We start from the raw sequence: 20,790 nt of genomic DNA, 5'->3' as shown, positions 1-20,790 counted from the left end.
GTAATTCATCGTTAACATTGAGACCAAACTTATTTGACCTGAGACGGCAAATCCAGGATGCCTCTCGCTACCTGAGTAGCAATTCTCTATTACCTCCTCTCTCTGGCATTCTAACATGATCAATGCCACAGAATGTGATGGTCTTGTCATTAGGATGGTCATGATATATGTGTAAGGCAATAGGATATTTAGAATCACAGTTTCTTATTGCTCGTACGTGTTCCTGAATTCGCAGTTTCAAGCTACGAATGCTGCTACCAACATATACCCTATCACAGGAGCATGTTATCATGTATACCGTGAACGTCGTATTGCAGTTGATAAAGCAATTGATTGCAAACTCCCTCGATTGTCTACTCCTAAAATTTTTGAGTTTGTTCAGACCAAATTTGCATATGGAGCAGCTTTCGCATGTATAAAAACCTAATGGTTTTTCTGGTAACCATGTAAGATGAGTATTTTGTACATCTTTAACATAGCTAGGGCTGAGTATATCTTTAAAGGTTCTGTTTCTGCGATACACTACTTTGGTTTTGTTTGATACTATATGACCCGCAAGATTTTCAACCTTCAGCAAATTCCAATTATTTCTTAAGATGTTGTAAATATGATTACTAAAGTTGTTATATTTAGTAATAAATAAAACCTCAGAAGGTGGCTCTATTTAGGGAGGTCTCTTCCTTAGTCCAGATTGCACGCCACAACATTAATGGTCTTAGAGCAATCAGGTCTGAAAGATGTTGAATTCCAAACTCTCTGTGCACCAGGTCGTTGGAAGCCGATGTAGGCAAACACAGGAGTCTCTTGAGAAAGAGATTTTCCTCCACTTGTAGGCTCCCTACTATAGCGTGTCCCCACACCCCAGCACCATAAAGGGCAGTTGAAAGACATCTCATTTGGTAGATTTTTAACATGTCTTTAATCCGTTTATCCCCTATTTTGGTAGCAAACTTGAACACCCCGTGGGCACTTTTCGCCATCTTTGCCCGAACATGGGTAATCTCACTAGACCAACTACCTGTCTTAGAAAAAGTAATGTCAAGGTAGTTGAAGGAATCCACCGTTTGCACCTTATGCCCATCAATAAAATATGAGTGGGTTTTTTTACGTCCCAAACCACATTCCATAACGTAAGTTTTTGATTTATTGATCAACAGCTTTCTATCCTTGATGAACAGTGAAAACCTATCCATCAGGCGTTGTAGGCCGATAGGGGTCCTGGACAAAACTACGGCGGCGTCCGCGTAAAGTAATACAGGGACGTTAAAATCATTAATTTTAGGTGCATCAGCCGCAACAGTCTTTAAAACGGAATCTACATCGTTAATAAAGAGGGTAAAAAGTAAGGGGGCGAGCACACACCCTTGTCTTATTCCACGCCTAATATTAAACTTTGGGGTGCGCTCCCCACCCGGACCATAACGAACACTAGAACTTAAATTGGCATATAATCGGGCCAAAAAATAAACAATGCCCTCGGGTGCCCCCATTTCAAGCAATTTAGCCCATAAGATATTATGGTCCACCATATCGAAGGCACTGCTCAAATCTGCAAAGCAGAGAAAAAGGGAACCTTTCTTAGCCTTCGTATACTTCCCAATTAATAATTCGAGGTTAAGACATTGTTCAATGGTCCCACGTCCCTTCCTAAAACCAAATTGACAATTTGCCAATATGTTATTAGATTCGGCCCATTCTTCCAGCCTAACCAAGAGCACCCTACTCATGATTTTCACTGAGGAATCGAGGAGGGAGATCGGACGGTAGTTCTTTACATCCCTCCTGTCTCCCTTCTTATAAATAGGAATAATGATGGATTCCTCCCAGGTAGATGGAACACCATTACAAACAGCAGCATTAAACACGTTAGTCAGCAACGGGCCCCACAATTCTGGTTCTTTTCTATACACGTCAATGGGCACCCCGTCGGGCCCCTGGGCCTTCCCACCCCTACTGGCAGTAATACTTCCCAGCACTTCGGCAATGGAAATGTCCAGGGGAACGACAGGCCAACCATCCCCGCATACACCCCTTAGTTTGTCCAAATCAAAAATCGTAGAGAAGTGGGAAACCCAGTTTTCTACACTAACGTTAGCCATCAATTCGGGCGTCTTGTCGTCCTTTAAAAACTGACAATTAACTGTATCCCAAAATAAAGAGGAATCCGAAGTTTCGGCTGCCTGATCTAGTTTATCCCAGGCCTCTTGCCTTAATTCGATCTTCCTACGTTTAACTGCAGCCTGATAGGTAGCTCTAAGCTGCCTAACCACAATTTTATCTCTTTGCTTGGCTGCCAATGCCGCTTTAAGCTCCTTGAGCGCGATAGTGCTAGCATGGTCAAACCACCCCCTTTGTTGACATATCTTGCCCTTAATAAATTTCGTAAATTTTTTGTCGATTATAAGGTTAATGTTAATAAACTTAGGCATGATTTCATCTGTTATTTTCTCGCACTGTAAAATAAAGATAATTTCAGTTAAACAATTTTTAACGATGGAGTTTGACAAATTATCCGCTTTATCCCCTTTCCATCTGATTCTGATTCCATTCGGATGGTACGGTTCAATGTTGGCAATTGTACATATTTTAGGGCCCTGCTTCACCTTCCAAAGTATAGCCTCAATAGTAATACAATTATGATCACTAGGCAAGTTACCCACAACCACAGGGGCCATACACCATGGACTAAGGCTAGAGGACATGCAAATAAAATCGATCACAGTATTTGCGTTCCTACCCGTGAATGTGGGAATAATTTCTTCAGAGGCATTTTTCGAATTTACCAACATTTCCATATCGTAAGTTGTCAGGATTTTATTCAGTGAATTCCCATAGGAGTTATGCGGAAAGTGAGGAGCACCATCCCCAAAGCAATCTGTAAAGCCACAGACCCTTTGGGCGGAAAGGGAACACGCAAAAATGTTAAAATCCCCTAGCCAAATGAAATCAGCATCCACTCTTTCCAGAGCTCCCAGTCTTGTGGTAACCACACAACTGAGGATAAGGTCTGCACCATAGCAACAAGAGACTGAGTAATTGTTCATCATGAGCTGTACAAAAATCGTGTTACATTACACAACTGGAGGTTCCTAAAGAATGCCAAGGCTACCACTGCATTAATATATCCCACCTCGATTAGACAAAAGGACTCCACCTTGGGGCTCCTCTCTTACTACTGCATAGACAACAGAATCCATAACAGCTGATAAACCTTCAGATGAGGACCCATATCACAACAGGCCTCTACACAGGCTCCCAGTAGCTAGAAAGATGATTTTCAAAGCAATGCGTAGCTTATTAAGCAATCCATAGGACTGGACCACTCTTCTGTGACAATACCTCAACACACATTGCTAAACAAAATTTGTTCGTAACACTCCCACCATTATTGACCATACCTCAATTTAAAAAGACTAAAACATGTAGAATCTATTATTCTGGAATTCAGTGCCTGCACAATAAAGCATTAAAATATGGCTCTTCTCATGTTAATGAGTGCAGAAGCAGACTGCAGTGTGACACACCGTGTTTGCAGCATGTCTAAACTCATGCACCTCGAACATCATTTCTTCTACATCATTTCCATTTCATCATCCCAGATCCAACAGCTTTGAGATTTGGTGTAAACCAGTTGTGGTATTTGGAGGATCTGTTGGTTAACGTGGGTTTGAATGGGGCAACTTTGTCTGCGCATGTGTTGATCCATGCTTCAAAGTCTATGACTTCCACTTAGAGGTTGGTCATGGTGTCATGGGGGTTTGAGGTAGTTGGTCCAGATGTATTCTGTCACTTTGCTATAACCCCAGTAGTGGGCCCTGGGGGGTGGTGGGGTTGGACAGGGGATGTCATGTGAAAGTGGACAATGGAGTGGACAGACTAGGTGATCTCAGTGGCCTGGGTGTATCTGATTTTATCGCTGGTTGAAAAAATAGAGGCATCTTCCAGATGGAAGTTTAGATCACCAAGGAGGAGAACATTGTTGGAGTTGATGGGCAGAGGGATGATGAATTCAGCGATGGCCTTGCAGACAGCGGGGAGTGGACCCGGGGGTCTGTAGGCGTGGGTGCAGCTGCTCATGGTTTTATCGTTGGTGTTGATCTGGAAATTGAGGTGTTCCATGATGGGGGCTGAGGTGCCTTTGGTGGCTGTGCAGTTAATGCACTCTCTGTGGATGATGCCTATTCCACCACCTTGCTTGTTGGTGCAGTCTCAGTGAATTATCTTGTATCTGCATGGTGTGGCAATGTCGGGTACTGATGCCTGTTTGAGCCATGTCTCGGTGAGGAAGACGATATCCAGCATAAGGGAGGTGATGGTGTCCCAGATTTCACCGGCTGCTTGTGGAGTAAGGAAGTGTTGATTAGTAGGCAATGGAGTTGGTCTGCGTGGCTCACAGTAGGCGGGTATTCCGGGACAGTGAGTTCGGTGTTGCAGTAGGGTGTGCGTGGTGTGGTATTGCAGTGTCAGAAGGAGAAAGATCCCGTCGTTGTTTGTGGGGATGCGAGATAGCAGTTGTTGATGCATTGCCCAGGGTAGAGGTCTTGGAGCTTGTCGCTTGAGTATCAGAAAAAGGGAAAGGGACCAAGGGTCCGGGCGCTCGGTGTGGTCCAGGCGCAGACAGGTTTGCCTTTGGCGCAGCCCCACTGCAGCCTCCATTAAGTTGGCTACCCGGGAGGGGGCTGGGTGGTGGGCGGTGTCTGTGGGAGCGGGCAGCAGGCAAGGGGAGCAGCTGGGCAGGAAGCAGTAAGAGAGCGAGGTGCTCTGAAAAGAGACGCAAGTTAAGAGGACAATGGAATCTGAAAAGAAAGGGTTAAAGGAGCAAGAGAGCGAGGGAATCTGAAAGAGAAAAGTGGGTTAACAGAACGATGGAATCTGAAAAGGAAGGTTTAAAGGAGCAAGAGAGCGAGAGACTCTGAAAGACAAAAGTGGGTAACAGGATGATGGAATCTGAAAAGGAAGGGTTAAAGGAGCAAGAGAGTGAGAGAATCCAGACCTGAAAAGCAAGTTAAGAGGACGATGGAATCTGAAAAGGAAGGGTTAAAGGAGCAAGAAAGCGGGGAATGTGAAAGAAAAAAGCGGGTTAAGCGGACGATGGAATCTGAAAGGACGCAACGTAACAGAAGACCTCTGGACCAACTCCATCAAAACCTCCCCACACAACACCATTACCAACCTTGAAGCCGTCGTCCGAAACTTCAGTGCATGGATCAAAACAGGCGCCCACAATGTCACTCCTTTGAATCCCACCAAAACCAACTAATCCTCCAAACACCGCACCTGGTTGACACCAGAGCTCAAAGCCCACAAGCCCACCTGCAAGCAACTTGAGAGATCTGGCAATCCAGCAAAACTAGCATTGACCGCAATAAATTGAAACTAGCTCTGAACAGGGACCACTACCTTCTCAAAGAAACAAAAAAACGCCCTAGCCTGTCACCTGCTCAAACCACAGAAAGGAGCTTTTCTACATCATCAAGGAATTCTCCAACCCCACAGCCAACGAGAACATCGTCACCCCCTCACAGGAACTCTGCAACTCTCTTGCAGGCTTATTCTACACCATAATCGCCACCATCTACAAAAACTTCAACCCCCAACCCCAGTTAACCGAACTCAGCAGACTCATCAACAACCCTGATCCCCAAGAATGCTCACTAAACACCTTGGAGCCTTTCTCCACTATCACAACCACCACCTTCATGGGCTCCGTCCATCTGGGTGCCCCCAAGGGCCCCTGCTCCCACCACACATTCAACCTTGGAAAAAGCACAATCAGCAGGGAGCTCACCACAATCATCAATGCATCCATCTCTTCAGCATCCTTCCCCGAAGGCTGGAAACATACAGGGATCAGTCCGCTCCTCAATAAACCCTCAGCAGACCCCAATGACCCAAAAAATTACTGTCCCATCTCCCTACTGCCCGTTTCAGCTAAAGTAATTAAGAAAACAATAAATCTCCAACTAACCGCCCGCCTGGAGAGGAACAACCTTCTTGACCCCTTCCAATCTGGGTTCCGCTCAAACCACAGCACCAAGACCATCCTAATCACTGCCACAGATGACATCAGGACCATCCTAGATGGGGAAAAGACCGCCGCCCTCATCCTCCTTGATCTCTGTGGGGCATATGGCACTGTCTCCCACCACACCCTCCTGCAAGACCTCCACCTAATGGGGATCCAAGGGAAAGCTCTCAAATGGATCCTCTCCTTTCTATCCGGTCACACCCAATGCATCTGTATCCTTCCTTTCACCTTCAGACCAAAAAACATCATCTGCGGCATCCTGCAAGCGTCATTTCTAAGCCCAACCCTCTACAACATATACATGGCACCTCTGGCCACCGTGGTCAGATCCCATGACATGAACATAATCTCCTACGTGAATGACACCCAGCTCATCCTCTCAATCTCCGCAGACCCGACTAACAGCAAAGCCAACTTCCACAGGTGCTTGACACTAGCACCAATACGCAAATTGACATTCGTGCACTTTACAAAATAATAACAGGTGCATGACCAGCGGCGCAAGCTGGATGCACAGTAAAACTAAACTCAGACAAAACCGAAATTCTCATCTTCGATAACAGCAAATCCCTGTGGGATGACTCCAGGTGACCAGTGGAGCCCGGCACGGCACCTGCACCTACTGAGCATGCAAGAAACCTCGGAATTATTCTTGACAGCAAGCTATCCACGAAGAAGCAGATCAACGCTGTCTCTTCAACCAGCTCCCTCATCCTGCGTCTGCTCAGAAATATCTTTAAATGGCTCCCTTTAAAAATCAGAGGCACCATAACTCAGGCCCTCATCACCATCCACCTGGACTATACTAACTCCCATGGTCGGCTGTAGCGCTGGTTGCGCCCGGTGCAACAATTTTTGTTGCTTCCCCTCATTAACCACCTTAGCTACGGATTTCCTCACAACCTCCTTTAGCAGTGCCCCTCAAGTCTCCATAAGCAATCTCTCTCAGGTGCATTTAACTCATTTTATAGCACCACTCGTATCAGTGTAGGGTGTCAGAGCACTTTAGATCACACAGAGACAATCATGTGTGTGTAAATGAGTGTATAAAAAATGTTACATAAGACAGAGTACTACAAGGTGTAGGAGTCACACGTCATCCATACTGGTAGGCAGTATAGTTTAAGAGTGCTTGTCTGGAGAAGCACAAACTCAGAATTCACAAAGTAACACCATGGTTAGGGGTTCTCTTTAATAACAAGAATTAATTTCTGCCCAAATGAACCCTTTTTACAACATTAGGGTAACGAAAAACTGGGGGGGGAAAACATAACACTCTCATCTATACCTTGCAGTTTGCATGCAGCTCTTTGATGATAGTTAATAGCTCACTGTTCTAGGATTCTAATTTATAAACTGCAAGTGAGAAAAGGATCTCTCTGACAAAAGCAGTAACTGGTCTATGTACATTGTATGCACTTTGTGATCTGCATATTTGCAGCAGTTATAGCAATCATCTGTGCTACCTTAGGATGAGTTAAAACTTCCACTAGGCAAAACTGATCTCGCTCCAGAAAGAGCATTATTCACCAGAATTATTTTGACATTTTTATTGTTGCCTCAAAATGTCTGGAGGCAAGGAACGGGACAGAAGGTGCTCTTAAAACCTAACATACTTGGAAACACGGCACCCCCACCCAAAGTCAGCACCAGGTGCGGTGGCACCGACCTAGAGCCGGCCCTGGCAACTATCTATACATGGGAATAAATGCCTGTTAGACCTGGCATCATTGGCATGAGTCTCTCCTCCATTTTTTCTGTTGGCCTCCTCTGTTTACGATGTTTTTGCTGGAATATTGCTTTGGGCACTGTGCCACTGCTGATCAGTGCCACAGTGCAAGTGCTCCCTATGTTAAATTGATACATTGATCGGTGTTACCATGATTGGCTTGGTTGACTTACTGTTCAGACCCTAGTCTAGTGCACCGCGTGTGCCAAGGGCATGTAAGTTAACTGCTGCTGGTGGGCTCGCAGCACTGGTTGTGCCACCCACAGAAGCAGCTTATAAAATGTGTCCCAGGCCTGCCATCGCAGAGCCGGCGTGCAGTCCCTGACTGCCATGTCGACCTGGCAAGGAAACCTACTTGCCAGTCTCTAAAATCTTCACTTTGCCACATTTCAGACACCTCTATGCCCTAGGGCTGGGTGCATTGTTGGTAAAAGGTAGGTCATGCCCTGATGTTTGTGGCATGACCTAATAGTGAATTACAGCCATTTTTCGTTTTTCACTATTGAAGGGCTACCTGCCTCCCATAGGCCAGAATGGGCAGACTGATTATTAACTTCATTATAATCTATCTGACTCAGGGAGCATGGTAGCAGGTCGAGTTTAGTATCCCTGAACTCAGAATTTAATAACACACCCTTTAGGATGGATGGTTTTTAAATTCTGTGTTTGAAAATAGCCCTTTTAGAAAGTGGTTATTTTCTTGTCCAACTATCCACCGGTCTCTGCTGGTTTGGTGTGTGTGTCAGAGGCTGGGTGGCTCCAGAGGTCTGAATGAGTCAGTGTGGGGTGAATGAGGCATCTACACTTAGAGTGGGGGAAGAGTAGTCCCTGATAGCCTGCCCTGCCTGACACAATGCTGGCTCCACCTCCTGCCGGGCGACTGATAGCCCTGCCCCTGCCAGTGACAATACTGGCTCCACCTCCTGCTGGGCGGCTGATGACCCTGCCCTGCTCAGTAAATAGGCCAGGTGCCTCTGCCTGGCAACACCCACAACAAACCTGGGATGGGGGGAATTTCCCTGCTTGGACAAAGGGAACAAAGCAGAAAAGGGGTATAAAAGAAGGACCCCTGAACCAAAGAACTTAGATCACTTCTGACAAGGAAACCTCTACCAAGGACTAGAAGCCTGCTGATCCAAGGACTTGCCTCCCCCTTCTGCCAGTGTGCTGTTTGCTGGGGGGAACCTGAAGCTACTTCTTTATTTTTGCCAAGGCACAAGGAGAGAGGAACTTGGTGTGTACTCTCAAAAGCTTGCTAGAAAATCTCCAAGGGCTGGAAGAGTGCCAGCCTCCTGTTGAAGTCACAGGGCCAAAGGACTTCACCCTCTACTGAATTGCTGGTTGCTGGAAAGTGTTGTTTCCAGTACACAGGGAACATCTGCAGTCTCGACGTCACCGGACGCCGCCGAATCCAGCTCGACATCGTGAGTAACGGCCTGCAGTGTTACGAGCCTTCGACGCCGGCCGCCGGGCCCGATCGACGCCAGTAGCGACGCCAGTGAGTAGTGAGTTCGGCTCCAGCTCCAAGTGACCCCGTCTTGACGCCGGTATCGACGCCAGTGAGTAGTGAGTTCGGCTCCATCTCCAAGCGACCCCGTCTCGACGCCGCTGCTGATCGCATCGACGCGACGCCCTTCTCGACGCCGTGAGCGCTGCTCCGGCCCGACACCTCTCGACACTGCTGCGGATCGACCCATATCCGAGGCACGATCGACGCCGACCTCGACGCCGACATCTTGACGCCGTGGATCATCGTTTTCTTCATTTCCAAAGGTACTGTGTTTGTGGGGCCTGTTGCAACTCCAGGCTCGACGTAGCGCTCCTCGCGGTCGACGCCGAACCTTGGGAATATCGTAAACTCGACGCCGTGTGACTCCTGTGGGGGTCACATTGTTACCAAGAATTGTGTTTTCAGAAGAATACTTACTTTTGTTGCTAAAGACTATTTCCTAGAAGAAACTTTACCTGAACTATTATTTTTCCTTCCAAAGAGTATTTATTAAGATTGTGGTATATTTTTGTCGTTATTTGGTCTTGTGCTAAGCCTTATATAAAAATACTATTTTTATAATAACTCCTGTGTTGTGTCCATTTGTAGTGTATTCACTTTATTACTGTATGTGATCATAAATGCTTAACACACTGCCTCTGAGATAGGCCTGACTGCTCTGCCAAGCTACCAAGGAGGTGAGCAGGGGTTATCTGAGTGTGTAATCCCCTTGCCCTGACTAGAGAAGGTGGGTCCCTATTTGTCAGAAGTGTATACCTCTGCCAACTAGAGACCGCCGGTTCTAACATTGGTGGTCAGCGGTGAGGATTGAACTTTGCATTTATGACTCATGTGCAGTGATTAGTGTACGCTACATAGTGAAAGCAGACCATAGCGCAGCCACAATCTGTTTGGTAGGATCTTCTATTTTTGTTCTCCGCTTTCCTGGAGCTTATTTTTTAAACACTGCCAGTTTTGACCATGGAGGATGCCGGAGCTGCTACCCCTGCTATTATTGTTGTGGAGGAATTTGATAAAAAAATTGATAAATAAGTACAAGAAAAAGGAGCTAGAGCAATTTTGCAAGCAGTTTAAAGTTCCTACCACAGGTCTCAGAGTGAGAGAGGACTTCCGTAAAGCGCTGAAGGCCTGGTTAGAGGCCAGAAATCCCTCTGATCCGGTGGTGGTACCGGAAGAGGAAGAGGAAGTGGAAGAGCCCATGAATGGGCACGTGGCATCTCCCGGCAGCAGTGTTTCCTCTAAGAGCCTTTCTCCTGAAGAGTTGGAAGACAGGGAGAAGGAGAGGGAGTACAAGTTAGAGATGGCAAAACTTAAATTAAGAGGGCAGTTGGAGTTAGAGAATGCAAGAAGCAAGAGAGAAGCTGAAATGGAGAGCAAAAGATTAGATTTTGAAAGAGAGAAATTAGCGTTTGAACGTGAGAAGATGTTGAGGGAGATGGAGCTTAAAACTAAGAGTTTAGAGTTGAATCCCTCTGGTGGCAGCACTCCATCTGTGCCTGCAGGAAGTAGGTTTTATTTTCCCAAAGATGTGATAAAAGATTACAGTAGAAATGAGGATATTGGTCAATGGTTCAAAGCATATGAGTTAGCATTGTTGGCCCACCGGGTCCCTGAGAAAGATTGTGGAGCGGGGTTGTGGGGTCGCTTTGTCAATGAAGGGAGAGAAACCTTGTTGGACATGCCTGCTGAGGAAAGGATGTCTTATACTCATATGAAAGATGCTTTAATGTTAAGGTATGGCTTAACTCCAGAAAAGTACCGACAAGCCTTTAGAGAATGTAAGAAGTTGCCTGGTACTACGTGGGTTGAATATGTGTCCTTTTTTTGCAGAGCCATGGATGGTTGGGTAAAGGGTAGCAAGGTGGATAGTTATGATGCTCTTTATGATTTGTTTGCATGGGAGCACTTGTCTAATAACTGTTTTCCAGAGCTACGCCAGCACCTTATTGATAGCAAGATATTTAACCCTAGAAAACTTGCTGAGGAGGCGGACCGCTGGGTCAGTACCAGGGTCCACAAGGGTCCAGTGGGAGACTCAGCCAAAGGTGGGCAGGGTCCCCAGCAGAAGAGTGGGGGGACAGGGGTAAACAGAGGGAGTTTCAGAAAGGGCCCCAAAGTAATCCCCAAGGGAACCAAGGGAAGGGTTCCCAGCCTCCCCCTGTAAAGAAGCCAGAGGTCCCGACAGGTACACCTGTTCCCAGGGGCCCAATGACCTGCTACGTTTGTAAGCAGGTGGGACACCGTTATTATGATCCCCAGTGTCCCATGAAGGATTCGAATGCACCGCCGCGTGCACCCCCCCCCCGTCAGGTAGCAAATGTAGCCCTGGGAGGGAGTGAGATGAGTGCCCCCGGTGGGTGGGGTCCCGCAGAAATGTCCCTGGTCTCTTTAGGAGACGTGGAAATGGTCCCTCCAAACCCTCTGCCTAGTAACACTAAGAAATATAGGCAGTGGGTGACCATTAATGGGCGTAGGGTGGAAGCTCTCAGAGACACCGGAGAAAGTGTGACAGCTGTCAAGTGTCACTTGGTGTCCAGAGAGCAGGTGGTCCCTCATGCATTCTACCCCGTTGTAGCTGCTGACAACTCACAGAGTAAGTGTGAGGTAGCTCAAGTTCCTTTTGAGTGGGGGGGGGTCTCAGGTACTCTTCAGGTTGCTGTGAGGCCCGCCATGCCTGTTGATTGTCTCCTGGGCAATGATTTGGAGGACTCCCCTTGGGCTAAGGTGGAGCGAAAAGCGCATCTGGAAATGTTGGGTCTGCCAGAGTGGGTGTGTGCGACCACCCGGTCCATGTCTGCTAGTAAGGGTGTTGATGGGGTCCCGGAGCCTGAAAGTATGGCCCAGAACCCAACCATGAAGAGAAGAGGCAGGGGGCGCGGGAAACTGTCCCCCATCGTTCCCACGGTCCAGGAGGGAGCAGACCCTGATGGGGATGCCCTGGAACCTACAGGGGAACAAGTGGCTGAACTGGGAGACCTGCCCGAGCTGACCCATTGGCAGCAGGATGGTGGTCCCTCCAGGGAGGAATTTTGTGCTGAACAGAAAGCGTGCCCTTCTCTTGTGGGTATGAGGCAGCAGGCCTCAGCCCAAACGACAGGTGATCAGTCAGGATCACATTGGATTTACTGGGAGAACAACCTCCTGTATAGCGAGCCTAAGGCTGCTGAGCCTGGGTCAGCCCGTGTGCTGGTGGTACCCCAGCGCTTCAGAGCCTTCCTACTGGGGTTGGCTCATGACGTTCCGTTAGCTGGACATCTGGGGCAGGACAAGACCTATGACAGGCTTGTCACCCATTTTTATTGGCCCCAGATGAGAAGGGATTCAGACATCCATTGTAGGACCTGCCAAACTTGCCAGGCAAGTGGGAAAAGTGGGCGGAAGCAGAAGGCTCCCCTCCAACCTTTTCCCGTAGTCAGTACCCCCTTTGAGCGAGTGGGGATTGACACTGTGGGGCCACTGGACCCCAAGACAGCCATGTGCAACAGGTTTATCCTGGTCTTGGTGGACCATGCCACCCGGTACCCGGAAGCCATCCCTCTCCGCACAGTAACGTCCCCCGTGGTGGGACGGGCACTGATGGGTGTTTTCTCCCGCATGGGGTTCCCCAGAGAGGTGGTGTCAGACCGGGGAACCAACTTCATTTCTAATTATATGAAGTCTCTGTGGAAGGAGTGTGGGGTAACCTACAAGTTTACCACTCCTTACCACCCTCAAGGTAATGGGCTGGTTGAGAGATTCAACCGGACCCTAAAAGGCATGATTATGGGTCTTAAAGAACCAATGAGGCGTAAACGGGACGTCCTCTTGCCATGCCTGCTGTTTGCTTACCGTGAGGTGCCACAAAAGTCTCTTGGGTTCAGTCCCTTTGAGCTTTTGTATGGACACCCGGTAAGAGGGCCTTTGAGTCTGGTCAAAGAAGGCTGGGAGCAATCTCCCAGGAAACCTCCCCAGGATGTATACAGTTACATGCTGGCCTTTAGGAACCAGGCTCGGCGCTTCAGAGATCTTGCTCAGGCAAATCTGGAGGCCAGCCAGGAAGAGATGAAGCGGTGGTACGACCAGAATGCCACTCTGGTTGAGCTTCAACCTGGCCAGAAAGTTTGGGTCATGGCCCCTGTAGAACCTTGTGCGCTCAAGGACCATTTGAGGTTGTGGAGAAAAAGAGCGATGTCACCTACTTGGTGGACTTGAAGTCTCCCAGGAACCCCTTGAGGGTCCTGCACGTCAACCGGTAAAAGCCCCAGTTAGAAAGGTCCGAAGTGGGCATGCTCCTAGCCACAGATGCTAGAATGGAGGAGGAGAGTGAGCCTCTTCCTGACCTCCTGTGTGCAAAAGAGCAAGATGGGTCAGTGGATGGTGTTGTCCTCTCTGACACACTGACCCATGAGCAGCAGCAAGATTGTCGCCATCTGCTGGGACAATTCCCTGATCTGTTCTCCTTAATCCCTGGTGTCACTCAGTGGTGTGTCCACGATGTGGACACCGGGGACAGCACTCCTGTGAGGCACAAGGCCTACCGGGTGACTGACAAAGTCAGAGCATACATCAAGGAGGAGGTCTCCAAGATGTTTGCCCTAGGGGTGGTTGAGTCCTCTAGCAGTCCTTGGGCCAGCCCAGTGGTCTTGGTCCCAAAGGCTGCAGCGCCTGGTGCTTCACCAGAACTTCGGTTCTGTGTGGATTACCGAGGACTCAATTTGGTCACCAAGACTGACGTGCACCCCATCCCCAGAGCATATGAGCTCATAGATCGGTTGGGGGCTGCCCGGTACCTTAGTACGTTTGATCTAACGTCTGGGTACTGGCAGATCGCCTTGACCGATGGGGCAAAAGAGAGGTCTGCATTCTCCACACCAGATGGGCACTACCAGTTCCGGGTTATGCCCTTTGGGATGAAGAATGCCCCTGCCACATTCCAGAGGTTGGTCAACCAGGCATTGGCTGGACTGGAGGATTTCAGCGCCGCCTACCTGGACGACATAGCAGTGTTCAGCTCCAGCTGGGAGGAACACTTGCGCCACCTCCAGGAAGTGTTGTTGGCCCTGCGCAGAGCAGGCCTCACAATCAAGGCAAGTAAGTGCCAGATTGGGCAGGGTTCAGTGGTTTACTTGGGGCACCAAGTAGGGAGCGGCAAGGTGGCCCCCCTGCAACCCAAGATAGATACCATCCTGGCTTGGGAACCGCCCAAAACCCAGACTCAGGTGAGAGCCTTCTTGGGTCTCACGGGTTACTACAGGAGGTTTGTCAGGGGGTATGGCAACATTGTGCACCCCTTGACCTCGCTGACTTCCAGGAAGCAGCCAAGACTTGTGATCTGGACTGACGCCTGTCAGAAAGCCTTTGACACCCTGAAAACTGCAATGTGTACAGCACCGGTCCTCCAGGCGCCCAACTTTTCCAAAGAGTTCATTGTCCAGACGGACGCTTCAGAGCATGGTGTGGGGGCTGTTCTAGCACAGATAAATGAGGAGGGCCGAGACTTACCTGTAGCCTTCATCAGCCGGAGGTTACTTCCCAGGGAACAGAGGTGGAGTGCAATAGAGCGTGAGGCATTTGCTGTGGTCTGGGCGCTGAAGAAGCTAAGACCCTACCTGTTTGGGACTCACTTCCGGGTTCAGACAGACCACAGGCCCCTCAGATGGTTAATGCAGATGAGGGGTGAAAACCCAAAGCTGTTGAGGTGGTCCATTTCCCTACATTTCAGCTGGAGGGGACACGTGTTAGACCTGGCATCATTGGCATGAGTCTCTCCTCCATTTTTTTTTGTTGGCCTCCTCTGTTTACGATGTTTTTGCTGGAATATTGCTTTTGGCACTGTAACACTGCTGATCAGTGCCACAGTGCAAGTGCTCCTTATGTTAAATTGATACATTGATCGGTGTTACCATGATTGGCTTGGTTGACTTACTGTTCAGACCCTAGTCTAGTGCACCGCGTGTGCCAAGGGCATGTAAGTTAACTGCTGTTGGTGGGCTCGCAGCACTGGTTGTGCCACCCACAGAAGCAGCTTATAAAATGTGTCCCAGGCCTGCCATCGCAGAGCCTGCATGCAGTCCCTGACTGCCATGTCGACTTGGCAAGGAAACCTACTTGCCAGTCTCTAAAACCTTCACTTTGCCACATTTCAGACACCTCTATGGTAGGCCCTAGGGCTGGGTGCATTGTTGGTAAAAGGTAGGTCATGCCCTGATGTGTGTGGCATGACCAAATAGGGAATTACAGCCATTTTCGTTTTTCACTATTGAAGGGCTACCTGCCTCCCATAGGCCAGAATGGGCAGACTGATTATTAACTCCATTATAATCTATCTGACTCAGGGAGCATGGTAGCAGGTCGAGTTTAGTATCCCTGAACTCAGAATTTAATAACACACCCTTTAGGATGGATGGTTTTTAAATTCTGTGTTTTAAAATAGCCCTTTTAGAAAGTGGTTATTTTCTTGTCCAACTATCCACCGGTCTCTGCTGGTTTGGTGTGTGTGTCAGGGGCTGGGTGGCTCCAGAGGTCTGAATGAGTCAGTGTGGGGCGAATGAGGCATCTACACTTAGAGTGGGGGAAGAGTAGTCCCTGATAGCCTGCCATGCCTGACACAATGCTGGCTCCACCTCCTGCCGGGCGACTGATAGCCCTGCCCCTGCCAGTGACAATACTGGCTCCACCTCCTGCTGGGCGGCTGATGACCCTTCCCTGCTCAGTGAATAGGCCAGGTGCCTCTGCCTGGCAACACCCACAACAAACCTGGGATGGGGGGAATTTCCCTGCTTGGACAAAGGGAACAAAGCAGAAAAGGGGTATAAAAGAAGGACCCCTGAACCAAAGAACTTAGATCACTTCTGACAAGGAAACCTCTACCAAGGACAAGAAGCCTGCTGATCCAAGGACTTGCCTCCCCCTTCTGCCAGTGTGCTGTTTGCTGGGGGGAACCTGAAACTGCTTCTTTATTTTTGCCAAGGAACAAGGAGAGAGGAACTTGGTGTGTACTCTCAAAAGCTTGCTAGAAAATCTCCAAGGGCTGGAAGAGTGCCAGCCTCCTGTTGAAGTCACAGGGCCAAAGGACTTCACCCTCTACTGAATTGCTGGTTGCTGGAAAGTGTTGTTTCCAGTACACAGGGAAAATCTGCAGTCTCGACGTCGCCGGACGCCGCCGAATCCAGCTCGACATCGTGAGTAACGGCTCCAGTGTTACGAGCCTTCGACGCCGGCTGCCGGGCCCGATCGACGCCAGTAGCGACGCCAGTGAGTAGTGAGTTCGGCTCCAGCTCCAAGTGACCCCGTCTTGACGCCGGTATTGACGCCAGTGAGTAGTGAATTCGGCTCCAGCTCCAAGCGACCCCGTCTCGACGCCGTGAGCGCTGCTCCGGCCCGACACCTCTCGACGCCGCTGCGGATCGACCCGAATCCGAGGCACGATCGATGCCGACCTCGACATCTCGACGCCGTGGATCATCGTTTTCTTCATTTCCAAAGGTACTGTGTTTATGGGGTCTGTTGCAACTCCAGGCTCGACGTAGCGCTCCTCGCGGTCGACGCCAAACCTTGGGAATATCGTAAACTCGACGCCGTGTGACTCCTGTGGGGGTCACATTGTTGCCAAGAACTGTGTTTTCAGAAGAATACTTACTTTTGTTGCTAAAGACTATTTTCTAGAAGAAACTTTACCTGAACTATGATTTTTCCTTCCAAAGAGTATTTATTAAGATTGTGGTATATTTTTGTCGTTATTTGGTCTTGTGCTAAGCCTTATGTAAAAATACTATTTTTATAATAACTCGTGTTGTGTCCATTTGTAGTGTATTCACTTTATTACTGTATGTGGTCATAAATGCTTAAAACACTGCCTCTGAGATAGGCCTAACTGCTCTGCCAAGCAACCAAGGGGGTGAGCAGGGGTTATCTGAGTGTGTAATCCCCTTGCCCTGACTAGAAAAGGTGGGTCCCTATTTGTCAGAAGTGTATACCTCTGCCAACTAGAGACCGCCGGTTCTAACAATGCCCAACTGCTCAACCGACTCCAAATCATCCAGAATGCAGCAGCCAGGCTAACACTGGACCTCTCAAAACAGAACCACATCTCCCCTCACCTAAAAACCCTAAACTGGCTCCCATAAGCAAACGATGCCAGTTCAAACTACTCATCCGCGCCTACAAAGCCCTCCCCCAACAAGGGGCTAACCTACCTGAACCACAGGGTAAACTTCCACCAACCCACCCGCATCCTCCGCTCCTCATCGCTCTTCCTGCCCACTCCCCCCATATTCACAAAAGCAAAAGCGACGGCTGTGCCTTATCACACCTAGCAGCGAAGTCCTCGAACAGCCTCCTCTTCCACTACCGCACTTCACCTACCCAGCAAGAGATCAAGAAAGACCTCAAGACCTGACTCTCTGACTAACTTAGCCAAGCAGCAGCACCCCCCTCCAGCATATGGATACCCTCAGGGATGATAAGCAGCATTATAAAAATCCTTCTTGATTGATTGATTGAATGAACATCCTAACAATCACATTTCTTAAAGGGCGCCCATGAATTCTGGAGCACTTTGCAGCATAATCAGTAGTTTAAAGATGTATGCAAACACTGCAATATAATAAAGAAGTCAAGAGTTATAGAGTTGCAATGGAGAGGCCTGTAGATGCTGAAAATGTAAGTGAAGGAGAACATTAAACAAGCGGAGACCCACATTCTGGATCAGTACAATGTAGGATTGTTGGTATGGTGCATCTATTGACAGCTACTATTCCAGCCTACTTATGCCTACTACCCCTCCTGGGGTATAGACCATCAATCTGGTCTCTCAAACTATGGGCTTTTCTTTCAATCTGACTCCAGATCTAACTTATCTTTTTGCAGAAGCCTCGAGGCTTCGAAGCCAAGAGTTACTTGTTCTTGCTTTTTTCTTTTCACTTGAGGGTATAAGGTGAAGGCTTGCCTGGTAGCCAGCCTACTTACTGGTGTGATTTCTTTTGAGAATGTTGTATCCTGCAGGTGTAGCTTTTAGTACGACTGGTCCAGAGACATTACTTAGCCAGATTTCCATAGTGAATAGCAGGTAAGTGTAAAAGTCTTAACAGGAGCCTACACCTTACTGCATGTTTTGTTCAAGGATCCTGGCGAGGTGGTGAGTAGTTCTGTGGGATATGGCCACTTTAATGAGTTGGAAGGTCAAGATGAGATAGATGGGTTGAGTGTGTACAGTCATTCTCAGATTGTAGCAGGTAGAGGAGTGACAGTACACAAGGGAGAGGGAAGGGCCAGGGAGGGTGGATTTAGAAGATCGGTGAGGAAGCAGATAGTGGTTAGAAGTATGACAAGTGATAGGGTGCAGGAGCAAGGTGATATGGAACACAAGCATTGGCATGCCAATAGTTTTCATCTATGCATGAGCTATTGGCTTGCCAATGAGTTTAGCCATGTTGTACACCAGCGTGGCTGCTGTTCAGCATTTCTAAAACTTAGTGGCGTAGAAGAGAAGGGCGTGGACTGTCATAGAGTGGAGTGGTATAGAGGGTCATAGAGTGCTGTGGCATAGAGTGTCATGAAGTGTCATAGAGTGGTGTGGAGGGTTCTGAAGTGGGGTACAATGGAGTGGAGTGTTGTTGAGTGGAGTATCGTGGAGTAGAGTGTCAAGGAATAGAGTAGAGTAGAATGGAGTGGACTACAGTTAAGTGGCATAGACTAGAGTCGAGTGGAATGTTGTAGAGGGGAGTGGAGTGGTGTAGAGTGGTGAAAAGTGGAGTAGAGTGGAGTGGTGTAGAGTTGAGAGGAGTAGAATGGAGAAGTGTAGAGTAGTGTAAAATATAGGGGTGTAGAGTGGATGGGCAAAGAGAGGAGTAGAGTGGGGTTGCATAGAGTGGTGTGGAGTGGAGTGATGTAGAGTGGAATAGTGTGTTGTAGAGTAGAGTGGAGTACAGTTAAAGGGCGTAGAGTGGAGTAAAGTGGCATGAAGTGGCATAGAGGGAGTTGCATAGAGTGGAGTAGAGTGTCTTGGAGTGGCATGGCGTAGAGCAGGGGTACTCACAAACTTTCTCTCGGGGGCCAAATTTACAGTGTGGTTTGTGGCAGAGGGCCGCACCGGTGGGGGCGGGGTCAGTGGGGGAGGGGGCGGGGCTAGAGCAACAAAAAAAAACTGTGACCATGAGGTTAAACACAGGCCCCTGCAGCAGACGCCTTCGTCCACTGAGCCACCAGATTCACACATCTCTATCTATCTATCTATCTAGCTCTGGCTCCCTCCCTCCCTCTATCACTCTCCCTCTATCACTCTCCCTCTCTCTGTCTCCCCCTCTCTCTCTATCTATTTCTCTCTCTCTCCCTCTGTCTCCCTTTCTCTCTCCCTCCCTCAGTCTCTGTCTCCCTCTGTCTCCCTCACTCTGTCTCCCTCCCTCTCTGTCTCAGTACCTCCCTCCCTCCCTCCCTCCCTCTCCCTCCCTCTAGTCTCCCTCTCTGTCTCCCTCCCTCTCTGTCTCTCTCCCTCTCTGTCTCCCTCCCTCCCTCTTGTCTGTCTGTCTCCCTCCCTCTTGTCTCCTTCCCTCTCTCTGTCTCCCTCCCTCTCTCTCTGTCTCCCTCCCTCTCTCTCTCCCTCCCTCTCTCTCTGTCTCCCTCCCTCTCTCTTTGTCTCCCTCCCTCCCTCCCTCTCTGTCTCCCTCCCTGAAGGACCACACAGTGTTCGTGTGTGTGCAGTTCTCCCTGTAGAGTGCACGTGTGCAGACTTCCAGCCAACAGGCTATAGATATGCAATCTTCCCTCCTGCGCTCTATGCATGTAGAGCCCTTCCCTTTGCAGGCTATATGTGAGCCGTTAAATGGCGTTCAATCCTCTGTGCAGCGAACACATACATCCCTTTCCTGCAGTGTTTAGTGTTCACGTTTCCAGGTGGGAATTCCCTCAGAGTCTTCCAGTTCACCCCGGTATGGAGTCTGGGCAATACTTTTGTGGTAGATCCTTGTTTGATATAAAATCGCCTCGCCTGCAGTCGGCCCTATCCAGAAAATGCAGACATCCATAGACACGTTTTCTTTTTTGGATCCATTTCACAGGGCAGCAAATAAGGAAAGGAGGAAAGAGAAGGCACTACCCGTTTCCTGGAGTCTTGGTTTTCACTGAGGAGCGAGACCGAAAGAGAGGGAAGACTCGGAGGCTTAGAGGCCGTCACCGGGGCATGCGCTCACAGTTTAATTTATAGGGGCTTGGGGAGGCTGTGCGCAGGAGCCAAATGTACATAACGATTAAAAAAACATACCTGTGCAGGCGCTGCTGCGAAGGTTCTCCGCTGGAAGGACGTCGTAACACCAGGGGCACAGGAAGCTCACCAAAAGGTCCTTTAAAAGTCAGCTGTAACTAGCGCTGGTTACCGCTGACTTTTAAAGGGCCTCAGCTTCCTGTGACGTCAGAGGCAGGCAGGCCAATCAGAGGAAAGTAGAGACGATGGCCGCAGGAGGAAACGTTGTGATTACGTATTAAACGCGTATTCACAACGTTTGCTCCTGCGGCCATCTTCCCTGCTTACTCCAGAGAAGTGCACTGTAC

Source organism: Triturus cristatus, chromosome 3_2 (assembly GCF_964204655.1).
Source record: "Triturus cristatus chromosome 3_2, aTriCri1.1, whole genome shotgun sequence".
Taxonomy (NCBI): Eukaryota; Metazoa; Chordata; class Amphibia; order Caudata; family Salamandridae; genus Triturus; species Triturus cristatus.
This window is presented reverse-complemented; position numbering follows the sequence as displayed.